The following is a 27883-nucleotide window of genomic DNA, read 5'->3' on the forward strand; positions in this document are numbered from 1 at the left end:
GCTGTTGGTTCTTGTTTTGTTCATACCTTCTCCTCCATATTTGGCTTAATACCTTCAGTCATACACTCAATATTCTCCAGTATTTTCGGGGGGTTTCCAATAACTTTGGCTATAATAGGTGGCATTTTGCTATTGCTATTTTTTCTGCACAATGGCTGACCCTCTGCAACAAGAAGGTCTGAAAGCGCTTCCACCACTGCAGCTGTGGTGTGAACCCATGATGCAGTACTTTTGGAGCATCACTCCTGGAGAAGTTGGAGTGTGACTGGTCTCTGTCATTCAGACCGGTTTTGCATTGTATGCAGCCCGTGTTTCAGTGCCTCTGGTGCTCGTTTGAATATGCACTGAAAGTTTGTCTTTCTATGTAGCACTTGCTTTTATTGGACGCTGATCTGGTGATGTTCTTGCTGAGTGCTCATTACCAGACATGTGCGTTGAGGGTGTGTTTGCTATGGGAAGCTGTTTATGAGTTGCCCTTTGTGGATCATGCATCTCTAAACTCGCTATTGAGCACACCACGAATGCTGCTGCCTGTGCTGGAGCTCAGGCTTTGGAACACGAATGCTCCTTGGTTTTTCTTAGTGATGAACTTCCTAATTTACCACCTGCCGAAGTAGAAGATTTCCTGTCTTCAATTATCCGAGATTTAGTTGACAACTTCAAAAATGACTCTGACCTTTGAAAATCAGCCTTTTTTTATGCCACACTTGACATTTAAAATGTTCCTTTTAATACATGCTCAAATGTCTTTTATAACTTGTCATTATTGACATTCCTATATCTATGCCTTAGGTTGAATTTTAGTAGCTTTTATTCGTAATTAGGCTTTGAACAACCTTTGAACCAGCAAGGGGAGGGTGTTGTGTAGCACTTTTAGCTATAGTTTTATACAGGCTATTTTAGCATACTAGGCCTATCTCTGTGCACTTTAACCTAGATTATTCAGCTTTGTTTTTATTATTTTGACAATAGCCACATTTGCAGTCTTGTTTTATTTCTCTATTTAGCTGTTCTTCGCCTAGGTCTGCACTATGTTCTTAAAACAAGACGTTTCTTTCACTCTGTGCTTTTCTCAAGGCTGTAGTAAGATAGGTTGCCTGAAAAAGTAATACGCTTTGTCTCCAATGTTCACAGAAACATACACACTTTTACGTGGGGATCCTTTCTTGGAACATCAGCTGTTTTATTATAAAAACACTACTTTGACCCATGTACGTTAGAGGGAGATTCCAGCAAGATGGCCACGACTGTATGATGATTGCTGAGTGCTTCGCTGCAGCTGTTTATGTAGATTACATGCCTCTTGCTCAGGTATGAGGGATGATGTCTTCCCAGGGAAACCTGAAGGGCAGAATTAGAGCTTAACATGCTGTGCTCTAACATAATCTAGGTAGGAACTATTCTTAACAATCGTAGTGACAATATTGTAGCGTTATTTTTATGTTTTACTCTCCTTGTCACAATTGTAATCCTGTCATGCTTCATCGTCCTAGTTATTGCAATACATGCTTTAATTTCTAAGATGCAGTTACTTCAATAAAACCTTATTGAGCTATACTCTGATTGTCCTTGCATATGTGAGACTAATGTAACTGAGAGAAATGGATGAGATCTGAGTGACCACGATTTCCCTGAGGAGTCATTTGTGTCAAGCGCTTCGTTGCCCAATCATCCCTACTCTTGAGTGGAGATGAGGCACTGCTAGTCAGCCGGAACAAAACCCGGATTAGGCCAACAGGTTTTCACCTGGTGTGGGATCAGACTCAGTCCCCGGCAATACAAGTGATTCTGCCGTCCGAATTCAGTAGTCTTATTAGGATAATGAGAACCTAAGCTACACTACTATATTACAAATGTTTGTTTTATGAGTGCAATCATAATATGAAAGAATATATATGTTATTAGTGTTTGTCAGGATAATAATATATTGAGTCTTAGAGCAGCTGGGTGTGAAAGGCATTGCATTATTATCACAATCTTTGGACTGAATGAAAACAATTTAGAGACTGGTGAAAGGTGTCCACACCTGCCATTTTATAAACCAGTCAAAATATATTTAAAGCTGACATTTGTGTGATGATGCATCTTGAGTTTGGGGGGAGTATTTTCTGATGGTAATTCCTCAGTGCCAAAGGCAATTTACAGTATGACTGCTAGCTCATGACTCACGTGGAGACACATCATCATCTATACTAAAAATTAATTTTATTAAATTATCATTATTGATGTTTGAGACCTGAAATGTAAGAATGTTGTAGGTTGCTTGCAATCTAAATCTCTAAGGATTCCGTAACCAGAACAGGGGCAGTACTATAATATCTATCTAGACTACTGTCAAAGGTCTGAGAATGTGGAATTTCTGCAAATTTTAGATTTTCCACCCTACCCTTTGAAGTAAATCCTCAGTCATAACAGATGGTTGAAAATCCAATTGGAAGCAAAATGGTGGAAAAATGAAAGTAAGTAGAATGTACAAGTGAAGAAAGGTGTTATATGCATTTAAAAAAAAATTATATTTAATATTTTTTAAAACCGTCCGAAATGCTCATTAGTTTTTAAGTTCTTCTTGGGAAGGTGAACCCCAGTCTTACCAGGGTGGGACACTATGACACAATAGGCATAACTCAGTAGTATCTGTGAGAAAGTGGATTATTAGTTGAGGTGGAATATAGTCTACCTAAAGTATTTCTTGTTAGGTTAAGTAAAGGTTTTAGTAATTTAAATCTGAGCTCAACTCCCAATAGCTATGACACAGAGCAGACAGGCTTATCTTAAGAAGCTATATAAAGCACTTAGAAGTACCAAAACAGTTAAAAAGTCAAAAACACGACTGTTGCACTGCACCTCCCAGCGGCACGGTCAGATCGGGTTGCGGCGGGGGCCGCAGTCTGATTTCCATGCTGCGGGGCCAGCCGCGCTCCTTTTTTTCGGCCACAGATTGTCCTTGCCGCTGTGGTGAGGACGGGAGCCCGAAATTGGGCTTCTGTTCTCGCTGCGCCTTTTGCGCGGCGTACAGACTTCAATTAGGTCCTTGGGCAACCCCCACAGCCTCTTTCTTACCTGGCGTCTTCTTGGTTCTTCTTTCTTCTTTCTTCTTTTCTCCTTATCTTCCTTGGGGAAGCCATCTTTGGCTATCCCATCATACTTTTCTCCCCTCTGGTTCCCTGCATGTATCTGTTCCTTTCTTCCTCTGGCATTTTTTCCTATCTGTTCTATTTCCCTTTCCCCAATTTAAGATGGCAGTCTTTCCTTTTCCTGTTTCTAACTTCCTGTTTAGGGGTATATAAGGGCCTTAAATTCCTTTCTCCTTGCGCTGCAACACTTCTCTGTGGTGAATACGCTCCTGCTGGTTTTCTCTCAGATTTCCAGTTTTTCTTCTCTTGTTTTTTCCTGTTTTTTCTTGCATTAGTCCTGATTCAAGACTTTGAATTTTTCTTGTGTCTTCCTTCTTCCAGGGAGTTCCCATCTGGAGGTTTTTTCCCTTTGGGGTTTTTCCTCTGGGACTTCTTCTGGAAGGCATGGACTGTATTGGCATCCACTGTCAACAGCACCGTGGCTACCGGAAAGGGTCACCCCTACCACGGCCAGAGCTGGACCTGCAAGAACAGAGGTCGCACTCCATCTCCCTCTGGTCTGGACGGTAAGCCTAAACCAAAGCTTGACAGATTGCAAAGCCAAAAACTCCGGTCATGGTCTAGCACCATGGAGGAACCCTCGACGAGTACCGAACAGACAAACCAGTCCATGCTCCTGACTATCCAGCAACAAGTGCAAGAATTACAACAGCTACGGAATGAAAATGCGGCCCTACGCCAAGCCTTGACCTCTAGGACCATTGACGTTCCCACGGTTTCTGCCTCTACACCCCGTTTTTCGGGGGACCCTAATAAGTTGCATGAATTCCTAGATGCCCTGACGGTTTATTTTGCATTTAGACCATCACACTTCACGCAGGACAAAACCAAGGTTGAATACTTAATCAGTGCTCTGTCCAGTCCAGCCTTAGCCTGGGCTACTCCTTTTATAACATCCAACGATTCCAGACTGTCAAATTACCCCGCATTCATCGCTGCATGCAAACAAATGTTTGAACGTCCTGGGCTCAAAACTTCTTCAGAAGAAGCTTTATGCGACATCCAACAAGGAAGTCAGGACGTATTACAATACATTACACGATTTAGAGAACTGTCAGCGGAAACCTCTCGGGTATAACGTACCCTTGTAACTCTTTATCGCAGAGGGCTTAAGGAGCAGATCAAAGACAAACTAGTACATTCGGCGAAAGTGGAGAATCTTCAAAGTTTGATGGACTTAACTCTAGCCATAGAATATTGACTTCACGAACGTAAGATGGAAAAGAAGAAGATTCGTACACCATCCTCTGCAAGTACTCGTACATCATCTCATCGTTATGAAGAAACATCTTCTGAAACTAAAGGACCCTCGGAGGAAGAACCTATGCAACTTGACATGGCTCGTGGATCCTTATCACCTAGTGAACAAGAAACCAGACGCAGGAAGGGTCTATGTCTTTATTGTGGTGCTTCAGGTCATCTAATTCATGCTTGTCCCATTCGCCCGGCAAGATCCTTGGGAAACACCAGTTGCCGTCTTCTGTGAGAAGGGGGAGGACGGGATATTTTGAGATACCTTCCATCTGTTCTTCCCGGGAAGAAATGACAGCATTGTTCCTCCTACCTATCTCCCTTCTGTTAGAAGATGGCTGTGAAGAAAAGGCTCTGGCCTTGTTGGACTGTGGGGCTAATGGAATCTATTTAGATGAAACATGGGCTCAGGACAGGAAGATCCCTCGGATATCCAAAGAGATACCGGAACAAGTCCATACAGTTGACGGTTCCCTGTTAGCCTCTGGTCTTCTTACTGATACCACCCCTACCCTGTGTTTACAGTTCGGTAAGCATCAGGAATACGTTTCTTTTGACTTGATCTCCTCACCAAATCATGTCATGATTCTAGGTTTTCCATGGTTCACCCAGCACAACCCTTACATCAACTGGGAAACCAGGACCATCTCTCTATCCTCCCACTTCTGCCAACAACATTGTTATTCAGCAGGAACCTATTGGTCTCCAAAGAAAATTATGTCAAAGAAAATAAACTGGTCCATCAACCTTCTTCAAGGAGTACCGAATCACTATTTGGAGTATGCTGATGTGTTTCAAAAACCTAATAAACCTGTACTTCCACCTCACAGAGAATATGATTGTGCCATTCCTATAGAATCTACCGCAGTAGTCCCTTTTGGGAGGATGTATTCCCTTACTGATCCTGAGAAGAAGATCCTCAAAGAATACCTAGAGGACAATATACAGAGCAGTCTGATTGTTTCTTCTTCTTCTACTGCAGGGGCTCCCCTCTTTTTCGTGTCCAAGAAGACAAAAGATTTGTGCCCCTGCATAGACTTTCGAGGATTAAATACAATTATCGTAAAGGATCGCTACCCATTGCCCCTCATCAAGGATATTCTAGAAGCTGTTCGAGGTGCTAAGAGATTTACCATACCAGAACTCAGGGGAGCCTACCATCTTTTGAGAATAAAAGAAGGTGATGAATGGAAGACAGCCTTCAGAACCCCTTTTGGTCATTTTGAATATCGGGTGATGCCTTTTGGTCTTACCAACGCTCCTTCTATATTTCAGAGGTTTATGGGCGCCATTTTTTCTGATCTCTTACACCAAACAGTGGTTGTTAATGTAGATGGCATACTTATCTTCTCTACTCATCCTGAACAACACACGAAACATGTACTTCAAGTTTTAAAACGGCTCAGAATACACCATCTTTTCTGTAAACCAGAAAAGTGTGAATTTGATCAGACTGAAGTAAGATATTTGGGCTACCATATCAACCAAGTTGGAATCTCTATGGATCCAGACAAGGTTCAAGCCATTTTGAATTGGCCATCTCCATCTTCCATCAAAGAAACTCAGTGTTTTCTAGGTCTGACCAATTTCTATCGACAATTCATAGGCAATTTTGCCCATCAGACCAGTCATATAACTCAAACCCTTAAAAAGGAAAGTCTACAGAAAGGTTTTCATTGGACCAAAGACGCAGAAACAGCCTTCTAAACACTAAAACACACCTTCACCCAGGCTCCTATCTTGCGGCATCCGGATACCACCAAACTATTAATTGTAGTCACTGATGCCTCAGAAAGAGCCATAAGAGCCGCTGTGCTCCAAAAACAAGATGATGATGGGCTAGAACATCCCATATTTTATCTCTCCCACGTACTCTCTGACTCTGAACGTAATTACTCCGTGTTAGAACGGGAATTACTCGCCTTCAAGACGGCTTGTACTGAGTGGAGACAATTTCTCACTGAATGTAAAGAACCTTTTGAGGCTAGAACTGATCATCGGAATCTGCAGTGTCTAAGAAACTTTCAGTGTCATAATAGCCGTCAGGCTTGATGGGCCTTTTTCTTCAGCCGATACGATTTTTACATCACATATATCCCAGGATCCCAAAATATGCTGGCTGATGCTCTATCACAACGATATCCGGAGTGTAGTGATTCTACCACACAGAACCTAATTGAACCTGACGAGATCATTGGAGTTGTACAATCCTTTCTGGACAAGGCTCACTCTGAATATTCCAATCTAGGAGAACCTGAAATGAATAACTTACGCCCATTATTACGTAAGGATAAGGGATACTATTTTCATAAGAAAGCCTTGTTCCTACCAACTAAAATAGTCCAAACGGAAGCTCTACGGATGTGCCACGATTCCCCTATTGCAGGTCATCGAGGAGTCAAAACCACCCAAGACCTCCTTATGCGCTCCTTTTGGTGGCCTACTCTCAAAACTGATGCTGAAAACTATGTGACTTCTTGTCCTATCTGTGCCCAAGCAAAGACATCCCATAATAAACCAGCAGGATTGCTCCATCCCTTACCAGTGCCACCATCTCCTTGGCACACAGTATCTACTGACTTCATGTGTTCTCTACCTCCCTCAATGGGGAATCGAGTAATAATGGTGACAGTGGATTCATTCACTAAGATGGCACATTTTTCCGCCTTAAAAAAGTTACCCACGGCCAAAGTACTAAGTCAAATCTTTATTCAAGAAATCTTCCGACTTCATGGACTCCTGCAAGTCATCCTCTCAGACCGTAGTCCTCAATTTATCTCATGAATTTGGAGACAATTCTGTAAAACACTCAAGTTCGATGTGGCCCTTTCTTCTGGTTTTCATCTGTAGACAAATGGTCAAACGGAACGACTAAATCAAGGGCTTGAACAGTATTTACAAACTTTTTGCAATGCTACAAAAAATGACTGGTCCATGTATTTACCCCTTGCCGAATCTTCATACAATAATGCATTACATAGTGCTTCAAAAGCTTCCCCATTTTTTTGTTCATATGGATACCATCCTAAAGCCTTTCCTAGTGTGCTCAGAGAATCAGTTGCACTTCCTGTCATCACAACGTTTGTTCGACGTCTACGCACCATACAACGTGTCCTACAGCCGAATCTTCAAGCCACCAAGATACAAATGAAAAAAATGCCGGACAAGAGACGTTGTGAGGCCCTGTCTTATCAAATTAATGATAAAGTCTGGTTTTCCTCCAAATTCTTCCTTTTCCGGTTGAACCAAAATAAGTTTAGACCCCATTACTATGGTCCTTTTCTGATTCTTCAAAAGATCAATCCTGTTTCTGTCCGTCTCCATCTGCCCCAGACTTGGAGAATACATCCAGTATTCCATGTTTCTCAGCTCAAGCCATATATTCCTGATCCCTTTCATAGGCAATTCCCCTGTCCACCTCCTCAATTGGTTGACAATGTACCGGAATACGAGGTTCAGGAGATTTGTGACTCCCGGTACCTCCGTGGACGTCTTCAATATCTCATCCATTGGAAGGGCTATCCTCTAAGTGACTGCTCCTGGGAGGATGCCACTTCGGTGCATGCCCCTCTCTTGATCCATCGTTTTTTCCACCTTTTCCCTCACAAACCTGGGGCCTCGGGGGGGGGACCTACTGTCACGCCGTGCCGCGCCTCCCGGCGGCACGGTGGGATCGGGTTACAGCAGGGGCCGCCGTCCGATTTCTATGCCATGGGGCCCTCCGCGCTCCTTTTTTTCGGCCGCCGATTGTCCTTGCCACTGCGGCGAGGGCGGGAGCCCGAATGTTGTAGAGGAGGATGAAATACACAAAGGCAGCTATCCTTGCTCACATGTAGAAGTTGATTCTTTAAGGTACAGTATCGTGCAGCTTCCCTCTCACCAGCCTCTCTCGCAACTGCCACCCTCAGGAATCTCGCCACCCCAACCTTCCACATTCCATACTGCCCCTAGGAATTCCATAATCCCCATTACAACACACCTTTTCCCTTTAAACAAAAAAACATTAAAAAAAATATATGAGAACGAGAAATGAAAAAATACAACCATCCCGAAAAACAAATAAATCAAATTAAACCAACCGACAATGAAGTTGAACCTTAAATACAGGATGACAGTTCTTTTTTTTGTAAACAAAACCAAATACATTTCCAATGAATAAAGGAAACAAATATCTAAGTAAACTGAAACTTGGTAACATTGTAAAGTACTTCACAATATTAGATTAAGAAAAGCATAACACAATCACACATAGTCCTTCAAGTATAACAGAGTCCTTTGATTCCTTTGAGTTCTCCGCAATGGCATATGGTCTACCTCTCTCCCACTTATACGACACGGGCTCTCTGCACCTGGGCCCTCTTCATGCCCATTCACATCCACATCATTGTGAACAAGATCACTATCATCCATCAACATAAAACTGTTACCACTACTCTCCACGTTACTGTTCTGAGACTTTACAATACGTTCTTCCTCTCTCCTATGCTCAGAGTTCGCCTCGCCAAACTTAGCTACTCTCCTCAAGTTCCACTTTTCTCCATTCTCCATCATGACAAATAAAGGGTGCACCTCTCTCACTCAGAACGGTCCCCGGAACTTGTTCCACATGCCTGCTTTAACCTTAACTTTTACCCAGTCACCTTTACGAATTTTAAGTGAACTCCCATCACACCTAGCCTTATTACCCTCACTATAATCGCAATCTGTCCCTCAAATATACATTCGCTTAACACATTTCTCATCCATGCCGGAAACATTCTTGTACCTGCCTTTCTACCTCTCATCATCTCAAAAGGAACCTCCCCCATCACACTGTTCCTAGTGGTGCGATACGCCCATACCATGTCTGACACCAATGATTCAACACATTTGCCTCCAGATATAGCCATTTGTATAGTGACCTTCACCATTCGATTTGCCCTCTCAACAATTCCGTTGGCACAGGGATTGTACAAACTCGTGCGTGAATGCTTGATCCCCGCCTTCAACAAATACTCCTTCATTACTGTTGACACCAATTGGGTACCATTATCCGTAATAATCTTATAGGGATATCCCTCTTCCCTAAATACTGTCTCCAAAATTTTGATAGTAGACTTTGTAGTAATTTCTCTCATAAACTTCACCACTAACCACTTTGAATAAACATCAACCATGGCAAATCTCAATGGTCCTCCAACTTGAGACAAAGGTCCTATAAAATCCACACACACGCTGTGCCACACCACACCAGGATTTTCAATGACACCACCAACCGATTTGCTACCAACTTTCAACCTCTTCTCGCTATTTCTACACATACCGCACTTCTCTACCCACACCTCAACGTCACTGTCCATGCCTGGCCACCAGAAATTTTCTCTCAATCTTTTCTTGGGTAATGTCTGTCCTAAGTGCCCCACATGGGTCAGCTTAAACAAATCCAAACGCAAGCATGCTGGGGGAATCAATTTCTCACCTCTCATTAATACCTCACTTTCACACAAAGTCAGTTCATCCATAACTTTCAAATACGGCCGCGTAGGAGTGCTCACACAACTCTCCCTTTTTGCACCACACTTCATCAATTCAATCACCTCACAGAGAACTACACCATCTTTCAGACTCCTCAACCACTTATCTTTAGAAATGGCACCATGCATGCTCTCTAAAACATCCCCAACACTTGCAACAACAACCTCACCATCATCCTCCAGACTCATATTGCAACAATCTTGGATTGGCAATCAAGACAAGCAATCAGCTTGTACGTTGCGCCACCCAGAAATGTGTTCTACAACATACATATATTCCTGCAATTTTGAGGCCAGTCTGACTAGCCTAGCTGATCCTTTTCCCGCACCACCAGGTGCTAATATTTTGACTAAAGGTTTATGATCTGTGCGTAAAACAACTGTTGTTCCCCAGATAAAAGTCCGAAAATACTCCAATGCCCAGGCAGCCGCCAAAGCCTCTCTTTCAATTACGGAATAATTCCTTTCACAAGAAGATAGAGTTCTGGAGGCAAACGCAACCGTTCTCTCACCACCACCATGATGCTGAGAAAGTACAGCACCAACACCAACAGCACTCACATCCACCGTAACAATCGACTTGCGATTCACGTCAAACGGAACCAAGACACCTGCATTAAACAACTCTTCTTTGATTAAATAGAAACAATTATCTTGTTCTACACCCCAAAAGAAACTTGTATTTTTCTTTTGCAATTTTCTCAATCCCTCAGTCTTATCCGCAAATCTCTGAATAAATTTTGAATAATATTCGACCAGGACCATAAACGACCTCAATTGGTCCCTGTTATTTGGTGGAAGAGCATCCCTGATAGATCTTAACAAATCTTTCTTTGGTTTTACCCCCTCCCTCGAGAGAGTGTGTCCTAAATATTCTACTTCCTCCACCAAAAATTTACACTTCTCTTTCTTAAGTGTTAACCCTGCAGAACTGAGCTTATCAAAAACAGATTTCAATGCAATGTTATGACTGCGTATGGTCTCTCCAAACACAAGAATGTCATCTTGAAAAAAAAAAACATTTTCTACTCCTTTTAACACAGTTGACATCATTCTCTGAAATACACTAGCCGCCGAGGACAAGCCAAACGGCATTCTGTTCAATTGAAAAGGTCCTTCTGGTGTAATAAAAGCAGTTTGTTTTTTTGAATCCTTATGTAGGTTAATTTGATGATACGCGCTCTTGAGGTCGAGTTTGCCTAAAAAACACCCCCCTTTCAACATTAGCAACATTTCATTGATATTTGGCAGTGGAAAGGTGTCTACTACGATGTTATGATTGACAGTGCGTAAGCCCATACAGAATCTCAGACTGCCATCCGTTTTCTTGTTGATGACTACTGGAGAAATCCACTCCGATGTTTCTACGGGTTCGATTATGCCTTTAGCCAACATATCATCAATAAGTTTCTTTACTTCCCCTCTGATTGTTATGGGAATTTTCCATAAGGCATGTTGTACAGGTACAGCATTGTCTTTTAAAACAATTTTATGTACATAGCCTTTTAATGATCCAATATTTTCTGAAAAAATTTGACTGGCTCCTTCACAAATGTCTTCGATAGAAATATCCTCCACCACCATAACTTGAGATGGGGTTCTAGGATTGATGATAATGTATAGATCATACTGATGTTGCCGCCCTAAAATGGGTGGTCCTGACTCTGCCACGTACACCTTGCCTTCAACTGATCTGTTTTGGAATGTTATGCTTGCAAGCATAAAACCCACTATGTCAATCTGTTCACCCTGGTAACCACTAGGATTTATGTCTTTCGGGAACAGAGAAATGCTTAACCATTCACAATCTACCATGCTTTTAGGTATGATGGTAACTAAGGATCCTGAATCTACCATAAGTCGAACTTTTTTCCCATTGATGATAAAGTCTGCTTTTGGACGAGTACATCTGCCTACTAAATTATCTTGTACGCACAAAATCCTGTCATCAAATTCTTGATCTTGATCTTGCACCATTGCAACTTTACTAGAAAATGCTCTACACACTTTGGCAAAGTGGCCCTTCTTTCCACATTTCCTGCACTCCTTACCCCAAGTGAAGCAACCCTTGAAATCCGCATTGTGTGTAGAGCTCCCACATCTAAAACACATCTTATAGTTTGATTTGTGTGTTCGTACAAATTTGTTTCGACTACTGGACTGATCCTCACGACTACTAGGCTGATTCTCCACAATAGACTTTTTTTCTTTTTTTATGACGGATACAGCGCTGTTCCCAACATCTTTCCTTGCCATTTCTTTCATGTAATACTCAGATTGTTCAACAACTTTGGCAACTTCAATTGCATCTTTCAGCGATGGGTTTTTCATTGGCCATAACCGTTCCTGCGTTTTCTTACTCTCACACTGGACAATAAGTTGGTCTCTTATCATTTCATCAGATATGTTTCCAAATTGACACTTGGTGGACAACTGTCTTAAGCGAGAAACAAAGTTGTCTATTGACTCATCTGAATTTTGCGGTTGTGTATAAAATTTGTATCTACACATAACTACACTTGTTTCTTTTGAGAATCTTTTTTTTAACCTAAGTTTTGCTTCTTGAAACACATCTTCAATGTGTGACCCATCTTCATTGGTATGTTCTGGTAAGTACTTAAACACGTGTTGACCCTCTTTACCCAATACACTCATTAGAATAGCTTTCTTCCTTGTAGGTCTAAATGTTCTACCATCCAAAGCCTCTAAATAATTTTTGAACATATCAATCCATTCTTCCCATTCGATCTCAGGAGTTCCAATGTCTTGTAAGAATATTGGTGGCGCAATGATAGCTGAACTATTCATATTCACTTTTTAATATTGTTCTTCTTATTTATTGGTTTTTAAAAAAAAATTATATGTACTCAAGAAAGTATAGTCTTTCTGTAATTTCACAATCTAAGAAGTCTTCTTTTTTATGTTGCCAGAAGTAGTCCTACGACACTTTTATTCTTGTGTAACTTCACTGCGTAGTCCTCTTTCTATGTTGCCAGAACAGATACTTCTTTTCGGCAGTACGTCAAAAGAATGTCCTTGGGTGCGCTTCCGTATCGAAGAGACGCCTCGGTTGCCAGGGGAAGTGGAAAATAAATAACGCTTGTGTCGAGTCACAAGCGAGTCGGTAACCAAGCAACAGGTTAGTCCAACGCGAGTCGTGGAATCTGAGGAATGCTTCGTATTACAGATGGTAGTTAAACGCGCTAGTTATGCGTTTCTCCACCAGCATTGGCGAGTGTTAAACCCCCACGTAAAGTCTTGTAAAGGCAATAACAATAGACGGTCCTCTCTCCCAAATAATCAAAACGCAGTGCGATTCCCACCAGACGCGCATTGACAGCCGCAAACGGAACGGATCTAGCAGTGCTGTGCAGCCATGGCAACCAAGTCAACAACGCTCGGGACACATGTTCCAGCGCTCGAGAGCAAAGCTTATCAGCATTTAAGTATCCCCAAACACAATAACTGCTCCAACTGTGTTACACGTAATTACTTGCCGATGAAAGACGGATAGGATCCAAATCGGAACGAGCTTTCAAAGTGGCCTCACACTGGTCTTGGTCTGCCGTACGTGTAGGTTAACAGCACGGACTGTACCTCGGGGCTGATGAATCGTCGCCAAATAAATGTTGTAGAGGAGGATGAAATACACAAAGGCAGCTATCCTTGCTCACATGTAGAAGTTTATTCTTCAAGGTACAGTATCGTGCAGCTTCCCTCTCACCAGCCTCTCTCGCAACTGCCACCCTCAGGAATCTCGCCCCGAAATTGGGCTTCTGTTCTCGCTGCACATTTTGCGCGGCATACAGACTTCAGTTAGGTCCTTGGGTGCCCCCCCAGCCTCTTCTTACCTGGAGTCTTCTTGGTTCTTCTTTCTTCTTTTCTCCTTCTCTTCCTGGGGGAAGCCATCTTTGGCTATCCCATCATACTTTTCTCGCCTCTGGTTCCCTGCATGCATCTGTTCCTTTCTTCCTGTGGTGTTTTTTCCTATCTGTTCTATTACTCTTTCCCCAATTCAAGATGGCAGTCTTTCCTTTTCTTGTTTCTTACTTCCTGTTTAGGGGTATATAAGGGCCTTAAATACCTTTCTCCTTGGGTTGCAACACTTCTCTGTGGTGATTACGCTCCTGCTGGTTTTCTCTCAGATTTCCAGTTTTTCATCTTGTTCTTTCCTGTTTTTTCTTGCAATAGTCCTGATTCAAGACTTTCATTTTTTCTTGTGTCTTCCTTCTTCCGGGGAGTTCCCATCTGGAGGTTTTTTCCCTTTGGGCTTTTTCCTCTGGGACTCCTTCTGGAATGCACGGACTGTATTGGCGTCCAATGTCAACTGCACCGTGGCTACCAGAAAGGGTCGCCCCTACCTCGGCCAGAGCCGGACCTGCAAGAACCGAGGTCGCACTCCATCTCCCTCTGGTCTGGACGGTCAGCCTAAACCAAAGCTTGATAACAACACAATGAAAATCCTATTTCAATTTATAAAACAAGGGAATATTTTAAACAACAAAATGACACTAAAACAACAAAAACCCAATAAGGGGAACATGATATATGTGTATCACTTGAGGACTAACCTGTTCCTTGGTCGTGCAATCTTGTAGGAGCAATACACAGTCAATGAAACGTATTCCTAGCACTGCCCATACAATATCACAGCCTGTATACTGACTAGGCCAGGCCAAGGCAGTGCACAGCAGAAAAGGAAAGAGGACTAGAGATAAGAAATAATGTCCTCTCTTCAGCCTGGTTCCTCAGTGTAAGTACTCATTAGACTCTTCGTAACTCCCCTTATAGATATGGCAAGGAAATGTACATTTGCACCTACCAAAACAAACAACTGTGTGTAAACCTCAACAAAATCTGATGCAAGTCTATTCTGAAATAGCACTCTCCATTATTCTCTAAGCTTATTTAAAACTTCCATCTTTCTCAACTTGGTTTCAACTCATGAGAATAGTGCAGAAAGGGCCTTTAAAACATTCCTAGGAAAGAAAAATAAATTGATTAAATTAAATGTAACATTTGATCATACATTTTTTGATTTCAGGAATGCTCTTCCAAGGATACCTTTGATTGGCTAATATCTCTCTCAGGAAAGTTGTATGTAATAATCAGTGCTGGGAATTGTTTAGTCATTCCCAGTTTTCCAGCCTTATCTTTAGGTAAATACTTAATTATAGACCAGATTAGAGGAAAATCAAAGCAAAGTCTTTTATGTCAATGTAGGGAGTAAATTCAATAGTTTTCTTTGATAGGAGATAATGTACTGCTTCCAATCCAACAATACACTGCTTTTTTAAGTTTTAGGAACTTCGAGGAATACAGATACAATATAGCACAAAAGGAATGTCCTGTACTGTAAGTGCAAATCCACATAACAATTATACAGCACACCTTACCACCTTGGTAAAGCAGTCACTGTTGGTAAGTGCTTTCTTAACTCTTTTCATTGGAAGTTCCCTAGATGCACTCTGATTTTTATATGCAGGTGAAGAAATATTTTCAAGGAAGTCCAGCTCTTGGACATCAACCTTCAGGACAAAGCAAGTTAAAAGGGCTTCAGATATCAGTTAAATCAAAAACTATTGAAACTAGTTAAAAAAATAATATCAGCAGGCACTGTTTTCTTCATGGATATGCCATTTATAATCTACTGCATCTGAGAACCCAACAGCGATCAAACATGACTTCCCGGTGTGGCATCCCAATGCACAGGATGCGCCAAAAGAATAGACCATGTCCAATGCGGCAGAACCAACTGCCCAAGTCACATCTGTGTCAGCACCTCAATTTCACATGCTGAGGCAGCCATGACAATATGAATTTTCAAAGTTTTCAATAAAAATAGTACCAAAACTCCCTAAGCACTAACTATTGGCATCAGGTCACACTAGACCGGGACAAGGGTAAGGTTTCAGGCTACAGAGGAGTAGAGGTACAAGGACCAGATTGGTCCCGGTAAAAGACTAACCTTCATACTTAGAACATTTTCAAGAAGGTAGAGCCTTTATCAGGGCAACACTGCAGGTTTGGTCCAAAGATGGACTTGTCGATAACAGGTTGATGTGGCAAGGTCTCGGCAAAGCAGACAATGAAGATGGGGAAAGCTTTGAGAGGGTGAAGTCTAGTATTTACACCCTGGAAGCTGTTGATGTCAATTGGATGCTGTCCAGCATAAGGCCTGGTGAAGATTTCTATGATCGGACTTCGACTATGTTCTGGAAGTGGGATTCCTTCAGCAGGGCAAGGCTGGACACTGTAGCCCAAGAGGGTTTGACGTCTTCAGATGACAGTCTGAATTGGGTCCACTAATTCAGATTTACTGCTGTTGAGAACATAGCATGAGCTGTGGCAAAGTCAGACAATGATGCACACTCTGCAGATCAGCTGACATGTTGGTCACAGTTCCATGATGGTTCTTCAGGCAGAAATTTAGCAAACAGTATGTTAGACCTATTGTAGGTGTCAGAGCATATGCACTGAGACCTGGTTAGCAGGGTCCCAATGTACATAGTGAAAAAAACAGCAAAATAATCTAGCAAATAGTGGGGGTGACCATGCAAAAAGGGGCATCTTCCTACCCTACCCCTTCATGACCTTTAGACTAGTAACCAACATAGAAAATGTGTCTCAAATTGCATTGTAAAGTACATGATTTGGGCTTGTTGTTTTAATGTATCTTAGAAGGAGAAGCACCTGAAAGCTCCTGAGGAAGTCAGGCTCACTCCCTCTCTGAAATTCAAAGCAGATATTTATGCCTTATACCTGTTGAAGTTAAGCCATTAAATCTACTTGGGCATCCTCAGTGCAATTTTTTCCCAGCTGACATGGCCTCCATCTACTCACTTCGCTCTCCTTTAACCACTCCTTTACATTCACCTTTTTTTCTAGAGATTAGTCACAATTAACTTCTCTCTCAAATTCTAAACCTCTCAGTATCCCCAATACACCTAGAAACGCCCTCTGCAGTACAAATGTTTATACAATAACTACATATATATTTTGATACATTATCTCTCATTAGACATCCTGTATGAATCCATATATACTCCATGGGGGCTATTCAAAAAGGTATTTTGGAGTAAGTAATGTAGTACTGCTGTGGTTATATGAAACTACAGCTAGAAAAACAATATTGAAATACACAAATGTCACCAAAAATATCAAAGACCTTAGTATCACAGCCCTATACCTAAACAGTAAAGGCACAAATACCAATGGCAATAAAATTGCAGAAAAATCATTAAACTAATAACAACAATACGCTAAACAAAAATAAAGAAATACAAAATATTGCCTGCACATTAAAACGTAGGCAATATAACAACAATCATGTAAACCAAAATATTGAACACTGGAAAATCAACATCATATTAAAATAAAACTAGCAATAGTACGTGAAACATATATACACATACAAAAAGAACCCAAAAGAAAATGAATATACAATAATTATACAACAAAAGCACTCATTAGTGTTCACAGTAGATGGTGCAAAATAATTAAAACTAGTCACATTAAGCCTAAAAACAGATGCCAAATAGAAATGCAGTTCCAATTAAAACAGTATAAAAAGGACCCAAGAAGCACAACAAATTCTTCTTGAAGAAAAATTATAGCACTCTATAGGTTTGTATATACACAAAAAAGACTACCAAAGAACCACTAAATGCTACAAGTAAAGTAAGTTTCACAATACATGGCAGATGCCAAAAGTAATAAAAAACTAAACCTATGTGAAAATAACAATTGCTTAAAAATTATGCTATATATGTATTTTCCAGCATACAGGTGTACTCTCTACAGGAAGGGATACATGCTAAGAAGAAAAGAAAAGAAAGAAATGGACACCATATTACTCAAAATACAAAAAGGCACAGACACCTAATTACTCAATATACAAAAGAACCTCAAAGTAAATAGTGAAACTAAAGCACTAACAAAAAACATAGGGGCTCATTCCGACCCGGGGATGCAGGAGCACCGCCAACAGGCTGGCGGTGCCCCGCAGGGCATTCTGACTGCGGCGGTTTGGCCGCGGTCAGACCAGGAAAACCTGCGGTCTCCCGCCGGTTTTCCGCTGCCCTGGGAATCCCCTGCGCCGCCATGGGGGATTCCAACCCCCTCACCGCCATCCTGTTCCTGGCGGTGAGGGGTGTCGTGGGGCCCCCGTAAGAGGGCCCCACTTTGAATTCCAGTGTCTGCTCAGCAGACACTGGAATTCGCGATGGGTGCAACTGCACCCGTCGCACCTTCCCACTCCGCCGGCTCCATTCGGAGCCGGCTTCCTCGTGGGAAGGGGTTTCCCGCTGGGCTGGCGGGCGGCCTGCTGGCGGTCGCCCGCCAGCCCAGCGGGAAAGCCAGAATGGCCTCCGCGGTCTTTCGACTGCGGAGCGGCCATATGGCGGTTCCCTCCAGGCGGGCGGCGGGAGCTGAATGACTCCCATAATGCTTTACCATATTTAACAATAAAATAAAACAAACAAACTAGCTAAATTTTGAATTATAAATAAATTGACTCAAACAATACATTTCTTCCTCTCAACAGATCACATGAAATGGAAACTGTACAAGAAAAACACCAAACTGGCCTGCAAAGCAAAAAAGTACAACCAAAATGTAATAAAGACAACATTCAGAAAATATGTTGAAAAATATGTAGCTGCAATGTAAAAGTGTTACAATATATATTAAAGCATATTGTTAATACAAAAACAATGTAAATATTTCATACTCTAAAGCCCATAGATTAAATGCTGGAAACACCTAAACACATCAGCCCTCAAAAAGAGCACTGTGTTATTAAATTAGGGAGGATATGCATAATGTAAGGAGGGCACAACCAGTGAGAAAACACTCGCGAAATGCACCAAATATTATACAAACAGATGCTATGGCAGGGCTACCACTAAAAATAAAATTGTTGAAAGCATTATGGAACAAAACCATCCCCCTAATATTACTGAAATATAATTCAGAAACATTTTACAGGATCTGAAAGAGACTAATAAAAGCTCACACGAATGAACAGGAATGGTACTTAAAAGCAGTGATCTGTTGATAAGTGCTTTCCTAACGCTTGTCATTGCAGGTTCCCTTGGCACACTTTTGTATGCAGGTGAAGAGTCACCTCAAAAAAGTTCAGGTCCAAACTGTCCTGAACAGGAAACAGGCCAACTTCTTGGCATACTACTACTAAATAGATTAATTGTCAGAACATACAGAACAGCCATGGAAGCACCAGTTGCACCTACAAAGTATACAAAAGTAGACATAACCATACATAATTTATTATGACAACCTCAATAATAATGAACAAATTGTCATTTATGCTACCAATAACAACTTAATAACATAATATAAAAAGATGGATGAACAATGATACTTTTAAGGTAAGCCCTTCACCATTCAGTAAATTTCTACAATATGTGATCAATATCAAAATACAAACATTCTATTAGTACATGCACTGTTACCTAAAAAAACAAATTCAACTTACAATGAAATATATAAAACAACAAATTAACAAGTATAATCCACAAAAAACCATCATAGATTTTGAACAGGCAATGATTTCAACCATACTTAAAATCGACCCACAAACTGTAATTCAGGTGTGCTACTGTCCCTTCAACATGTTGAGGTATGTACAGAATCCATCCTGAGTACAGAAATGCCACTAACCGAGAATTTGCAGAATATATATAAAAGCTATTAGCTTTAGCATACATTCCTGTAACAGAAGTCACTAAACATTATGATATGCTAATTGAATTTCCGTATTACCAACAACATGAAATAAAACAAGCTCCACTCATGCATTGTTTTGAAGATACTTGGGTTGGTCACCTGCACCAATCAGGCCACAGACCCCAAACCAAGTGTAACATTCCATAATGGGATGCCTATGAAAGTACCATATTCCAAAAAGCAAAGACAAATAATGCAGTGCAAAGGTGGAACAAATCCTTCCAATGCATACTTTGAAAAAAAACCTCTACCATGCCATAGAAATACTTACAAAACTGCCACAGGCTAAGAATGGAATAACTCAAACCAAAAATCTCCAAACAAATTAATATATGAACTCCTAGCATGTAAAATAAGACTCTCTGACACACAAATAAGGCCATCTGTCTGTAGAATCAATAGAAACTATCAAAAACACACTTTAAAGAACAATATCATTAAACCTCCCCAAAAGACATACACTCATTTTTCATTCATATTTATTTCTAAATAGCATTAAAGGATATTTAAAATACCAATATGATCAAAAAACATTTAAAAAGAAACCAAACTTCTGATTAATAATTACATTTAATAATAATAGTAAATACTTGAAATATACAAAGCAAAATTATAAACATTATTTTAAATAAACACTTTTCTGTCACCTCTAAAAATATACACCATAATCATGAATAAAATATATATGTCATGAGTGATGTCATGAGTGATGTCACTGACCATGTCATGAGTGATGTGATATGTGAGGTCAAAAGCAGTCAATTACGTGAGAGCAGGGTATAGTTATCTCAGGTAACTATAACTGCTGAATTTCTACGGTTTTATACGAGTAAATTCAGAACCTAACTATAACGTCCATGTCTTTTTCAGTGAAGTTTTTTTAAATTCTATTTTCTAACTATAACGTCCCTGTAACCTTTGCTTTTTTCAGTGAATTTCTATGGGTTTTTGTTTAACGTATAGTAATTTGCATTACTATACGTTAATCCAACCACCGTCCTGCACAGCCTATGGCCAGGCTCTGTGTCCAACTCCCTATAACCACCCAATCTTGCACCATTCACAGCCTTTATCCATGTGCAGCGGAAGATGCCTGCAAGACCTGGCTTACAGCCAGATCCTGCGGCCAATCTCCCTAACCACCCTGCTGCCCTTTGGCCATAAATGGCGGGAGTTGTCCGTGGCCTCTCACGGTGTGAGAATAGGAGTGAGAGGGCATATCTTGAGGGTGAGAGTGGCTGTCAGACTGGTTGTCTGGGTGTGAGAGTCTATACATCAGTGTCTTAGTGGGCGCGTCAGTGTGTGTGCGGGTCTGTGAGTGGGTGTATGTAGGTGTCAGTGGGTCTGTGCGTGGGTGCATGACAGTCTGAGTGGGTGTGTGAGGGGGTGGGCACCCCGAGACAACTACAGGAGCTGGCCCCGGGACGTGGCAGTCCCCAGGGCCATCTGTGGTTCCAACAATGACAGGTCGGGGTGGTGGTCCGCAGGGCTTAGGGTTTTTTAGAAGATTTGCCAGGGGGTGGCTGTCCCAGGGGCAGCAGGAGGCAGTGCATCCCCCCTAAAATAAATAGCTTTTTACCCTGGGTGTGGTGGTCCCTGTCCAGGGTAACGCTGACCCCCGCATCAAATAAAGTGTAGTTCTGGGAGGTGGTGGTCCCCTGGTGCGGGGTCCACAGGCCCGCATTATTAGGTTGATAGCCCCAGGGAGATGGTGGTCCATGGAGCTGTGGGGGAGGCCATTGGGCCTCCCCCACTTACTAAAAAACATCTTTGCCCTGGGGGTGATGGTCCCAAGGGTGTTGGGCCACGTCCCCCACTCTTATTCAGACATTCGCCCTGGGGAGGTGGCTGCCCCCCGGGGCCTATTAAAGCCCAAGGATGGGTGGCCCATGCATCCCCCTCCATCCAAGTTTTTTTTTTAATGCTTTTTAGCCCTGGTGGGGTCCCTCAGGGACCCCAGCACCAGGGCTAAGGGTCACAATGACTCTAGCCTGAGCCTTTTTCTTTTTTTTCAACTTTTTTTCTGGAACTCGGCTAAAGCTGAGTCCTAAAGTGGCTGCCAACAATTCCTTGCTGAAGTGTTCTGAGCCAATCAGATATCAGCACGGGGACAGTTTCTCCGAAACTGCTGAATGGATTTGCACCAAATCACAAAAAGCGTGATCTGCGGAACAGAATCTAGCTTTGTGCCAAATTTGGTGTAATTCAGTTCAGTGGTTCAGACTGTAAGCGTGTCTAAAGGTCCTATGGAAAAATGAATGGGGGAAACTCATTTGGGACCCTCTTTTTCTCAGCCCCTGCTTGACAGATCACCCTGAAACTTTCAAGACTAAAGCTGAACTTAACAAAGTATAAGTTTTGAAAATTTTGTGAAGATGCGTCAAGCAGCCCCAAAGTTATAGTAAAACAAAAAAAGCTATTTCTATAGAAACTAGGTCCTAACTCTAACTTCCTAGTGGTGACTATATACATATATATATATGCCCTGGGGACTGCCACCTTTCTGGGGCAAATCATGAACTTAATGCGGGGGACCCGTGTGCCCCCAACCCCCACAGCTCTCGAGACTGCCATATCCCAGGGGCAAAACATGGAATTAATGCAGGGGACCCATGCACCCCGCGGCCCTGAGGACCACCACCTCACCAGGGCAAAACATGAAATGAATATGGTGGCCCACGCGCCCCGCCCCTGCAGCCCCGGGGACTACCACTTCCGCAGGGCAAAACATGAAATTAATGCAGGGCTGTGTGCCCACCTCACAGCCCCAGGGACCACCACCTCCATAGCGCTAAGTACTACGTTGGAGGGGGCCATGCGGCCCCCTTGTGGATCCATATATGGCTCTGGAGACCACCAGGGCTGGCTCCTGCTATCTCCTGAGGTGCCTACCCTCGGGAGGTAGCTGTTTGCTTTTGCTTGGTGAGATCTGATAGCTCCCACCAAGAAAATGCAAACATAACTCTGCTTTCTGAGAGCGGGAGCTGTCAAAGAGCTCCTGCTTGCAGAAAGTAGAGTTTTCATTTGTTTGCCTGCACACAAATATGTGTACAGGAAAACAGATGAAAACATTGCTTCTGCAAGCAGGGAGCTGCTATTTAAAGCAGCTCCCTGCTTGCGGGAGCAATGCCGGCTCCCGCAGGATGCATGGAGCTGGCTAGGAGCATGGGGGCCTTCTGGCTCTCCTCACGGTCCTGTCAGCAAACACCCTGTTTGTGTATGGCTTTGAAGTCATAGAATGACTTCAAAGTCACACACAAACAAGATGTTTGATTTGTGGCTTCTGGCCTACTGGCAAAGCTCATGGAGTATCACTAAGTAGGTTGAAGATTGAAATCCTGGTATCCCATGGCAGTGTGTCTGTTTATTTACTAGTGTTAATGCAAAATGTTTGGGTTGAATGCCATAGTAATGTCTGGACACTCCATAATCAGGAATAACCTGTTCTGTAGTGGTTAAGGTCTTAGACACTCACACTGAAGGTTGAGGGATCTAATAGAGGTGTGTCTGTGGTCATTTCCCAGCTTGAATTTCTTTTGAACTTTAAATGTTTAAGGTACATATTGAAATGTGATCTCACTCTTTGCAAGTGACAAACGCATTTTTCTTTTTAATTTGTCCTAAAATATCTCATTCTAAGTATATCCTTCATCAAAGTCTAAAAAAACTCTCTGGGAAGTAATAAGGGGTTGTGGCGCAAGGCACGGGTTGGAGTTTGGTGGGCAATGTAACTGGGTATAAATTGAAGCAACAAAATGGTGGACTGTTGTTTTGGTTTGGATGCATGGTGATTGCAGTCCCATCACATATTACTGTTTGTAAGAATAGTTTGTTGGATGGCTGTCAATGTACATTAATTGGTCTTTTAAAGAGGGTTTACAACTTTAAAACAACTACATTTGTGATTCTTAAGAAGATAAATTGTCTTCCAGATTACCTTATCAAGGGGAGTTTACATATTGATAAGACTGAAAAGGACTTCTAATGATAGCATATGTGGTGAGAGGAGAGTTCAAATTATATAATGCTGGTTTTCTTTCACTTTTCTAGAGAGATGCAATATAATGTTTTGTTGTTAGATCTTTCGAGCCGGGTGAGAGATTATAGTGATGAATCCCATGATTATGAATATAGTTTTCAATATTAAGTTATGAATCTACTACGCTAATTCTAATTTCATTATTTTAGATATTATTTTTGCAAATGTGAAGGAAAGGGGGATTACATATCACAAACCTGTCCTGGAATTTCAAAAACTGGTGAGGAAAGTTCAGGATTATATATATGCAGAGGACTGTACTTGGAGGACATTTTGTGATGTAGAATGTGGTATTTTTTATAGTTGCTTTAGGTATTATTTATAATTAATTCTTGGTTAAATGAGAAATTTAAAGAGATGGAGGTTCAACTGTTGAGAGGGTTCCTCTTTTTGATGGAAGCCCACAGGTAGTTTCTCTTCCCACAAAAGGTGTTTTTTAAAATGATAAAGGCCCTCATTACAACCCTGGAGGTAAATCCCGCTTACCACAGTGCTGAAGGCCGCCAACATACTGTGGCCGCGGCAGAAATCTGCTACAGGTATTACGACCCACATCTCGGAATCCGCCACAATACAGACACCCACACAACTCCGCCACAGCAAAGGTCAGTGATAAACTGGCGATAGCAAAACCTACACCATCACGCAAACAAGAATACGGCCACACTATCACGACCCACGAATCAACGCGGCGGTCTTTCAACCGCGGTAATCCATTGGCGGTACACACCGCCGCGCTCAAAATACACACACACTTACAAAACACAACTACATTGGACAATTCGAAATACACACACCTGATACACATACACACACCACACACTCACAACACTATAAAACACACACCCACATTACCCACAACCCCTTACAATGGCTTTTTTTTTTAAAGCAGAGAGAGAGAGAATAGCAAACACAACACCAGCATCCACAGGCACACCACAACATCACTCATACAACATCCAAGCACCTCAAACAACACACCCCAACACAACACATCACACAGCACAACACACATCACCTCACACATCACCCACACCACACTATGGCACCTCAAAGACACCCCAGGTTTTCTGAGGAGGAGCTCGAGGTCATGGTGGAGGAAATCATCCGGGTAGACCCACAGCTATTCGGATCACAGGTGCAGCACACCTCCATTGCAAGGAAGATGGAGCTATGGCGGAGAATCGTGGACAGGGTCAACGCTGTGGGACAGCACCCAAGAACAAGGGACGACATCAGGAAGAGGTGGAACGACCTACGGGGGAAGGTACGTTCCATAGCAGCAAGACACCAGCTCGCTATAGAGAGGACTGGTGGTGGACCCCACCTCCTCCCCCACAACTCACAGCATGGGAAGAGCAAGTCTTGGCAATACTGCATCCTGAGGGCCTGGCCGGAGGAGGAGGAGGACTGGACTCTGGTAAGTAAAATTCCATCAATTATCATCCCCCATACCTGCATGCCATCACATACCCTCACCCTCACTTCCATCACTCCACTCCATCCCACACACTCCACCATCACATCCCACTAATCCCAATGCCAAGCCCTCCATGTTGTACCAATGCATTGACACCCCTCACAGCCCTGCATGGAGACTCATCACTAAAGCATGCACAGCAGAGGGAAACTAACAATCCCACCATACACCAACATACACAAGTTAAAGCTGGCAGGGCAACACCAACCATAGAGGGACAAACAGAACATACTCCAAGGAAGGAGAGGGTCCAAGGGCACTAACTTCCTGTGTAGAATGCCTGGTTCATTAAGTTGATGTGGGAACTTTACCAGAGGACATGGACCCAAACCCTCCAAGGCAAAATTAAACTGATAGAAGAAGGTGGTAAAGTCCCACTTAGAAAGTCTTTGTTAAGAATCAAGGTACAATGAGTTCAGTAAATTTAAATGAGCAGGAATACGAGGAACGTCTTTGTTAGTCCAATTTGGATTGTTTATTATGTTTTGAGAAAACAAGTAACTCCCAATTGAGATACATCAAAATAGATCCAGAGAAAGAACAAGAGTCAGCCAACACGTGTTTCGCCCCACAGGCGCGTACGCCCGGGCTTTCTCAAGGCTGAAAAGAGAGAAAACAACATACAGCTAGAAAAATGATTCGATTAAATTGAGAAAAAATAGTAATAGGAGACGGCAGCACCGAGGGGTGGAAACCCAGATTAATGCAAAAGGATTAGTTTCTCAGATTCACTTAATCCCAAGAATTGATGGTGCTTGAAAAAGAATGCTAAAAAGAGTGAATAAAAGAACACGAAGGAGGATCTGGTGCTTGAAAAAAATTATTTTAAAGGAGAAGTAAAGTCAAGGAGGAGGCGTGATGAAAGTAACCTGCAGATTGGGAACAAAAGTATGAACATAGTAAACAGTCGAGGATTGTCAGATGCACAAGGTTAATAGTACCTGTGAGTGATTATTTACAATAAAGAAGGGAGAGTGAAAGAAACTGTGCTAGTTAGAGTTACTCAAAATAGAGATAATAATAATAGCATTATCAAAATTAGATATGAAATGTAACATATATTCAGACATACCCTTTTAAACAAAATTCGGCTTTCTAAGACAATCAATTGTTATGTACATGATTGCATATTTGATAATCTGCAAAATAACTAGACAAACAGGAGCCCTTTTCTCGCACTTAATTTCTTTCAGTTATATTTACTATCTCTCCAATACAGTCGTTTCCACCTAAAGGACACTCCATTTTTGTTTTTCTTCATGTACTTTCACCATTTACCTACCTAGGGAGCTGCCAGAAGGCATTAGTATTGTACCGCTACTGTTTTTCTTTCACATTTTCTTTTGGTTTATTAAGCTTCAATACTTACTGCAAATATTATATGTTGGTTGTATGCATCTATTTTGCATATTATCAAATATGCAATCATGTACATAACAACTGATTGTCTTAGAAAGCCGAATTTTGTCTAAAGGGTATGTCTGAATATATGTAACATTTCATATCTAATTTTGATAATGCTATTATTATTATCTCTATTTTGAGTAACTCTAACTAGCACAGTTTCTTTCACTCTCCCTTCTTTATTGTAAATAATCACTCACAGGCACTATTAACCTTGTACATCTGACAATCCTCGACTGTTTACTATGTTCATACTTTTGTTCCCAATCTGCAGGTTACTTTCATCATGCCTCCTCCTTGACTTTACTTCTCCTTTTCAATAATTTTTTCATAGCTAGTATGTAACACAAGCACCAGATCCTCCTTCGTGTTCTTTTATTCACTCTTTTTAGTATTCTTTTTCAAGCACCATCAATTCTTGGGATTAAGTGAATCTGAGAAACTAATCCTTTTGCATTAATCTGGGTTTCCACCCCTTGGTGCTGCCGTCTCCTATTACTAGCTGTATGTTGTTTTCTCTCTTTTCAGCCTTGAGAAAGCCCTGGCGTACGCGCCTGTGGGGCGAAACACGTGTTGGCTGACTCTTGTTCTCTCTCTGGATCTATTTTGATGTATCTCAATTGGGAGTTACTTGTTTTCTCAAAACATAATAAACAATCCAAATTGGACTAACAAAGACGTTCCTCGTATTTCTGCTCATTTAAATTTACTGAACTCACAGTACCTTGATTCTTAGCAAAGACTTTCTAAGTGGGACTTTACCACCTTCTTCTATCACCAATCATAGAGGGGAAACCAGGGATGTACAATATGTCATACACATTAACCATAACACATAATGTACATTCCCACAGGTACCCATGCCAATGTCACTGGAGAGGAGGTGCCAGCAGAATCCAGTCCCCCAACAGAAGAGGCCCACAGTGATGACAGTAACTCTGGTCTTCAGGATCTGGATGATCAACCTGGCCCATCAGGGACCACTGGACAGCCGGTTACCCAAGCCCAGTCACAGACCAACACAGAGCCTCCCCCATCAGGAAACAATACCACAGCACCCACCCAGCGTACCCAAACCTCTGTCCCCCGGACACGTCTATCAGCAGTCTGCCTACCTGTACAGGGACCCCAGGCTACACCTCGTCCCCAAGACAATCAGGGACCTGGAGTCAGTGGCAATGGGAACACGGTTCAGGAGACAGAGGCACAGGCCAACAGGGAAACTGGGAGGAGTGCTGTGCGCCAGGGGGAGGACAGGACCAGGGAACCTACTCTTCAGGAGGCGCTCTCGGAGGTCCTGGGAGCCTATCAACAT

The sequence above is a fragment of the Pleurodeles waltl genome, chromosome 10 (assembly GCF_031143425.1).
Source record: "Pleurodeles waltl isolate 20211129_DDA chromosome 10, aPleWal1.hap1.20221129, whole genome shotgun sequence".
Classification (NCBI taxonomy): domain Eukaryota; kingdom Metazoa; phylum Chordata; class Amphibia; order Caudata; family Salamandridae; genus Pleurodeles; species Pleurodeles waltl.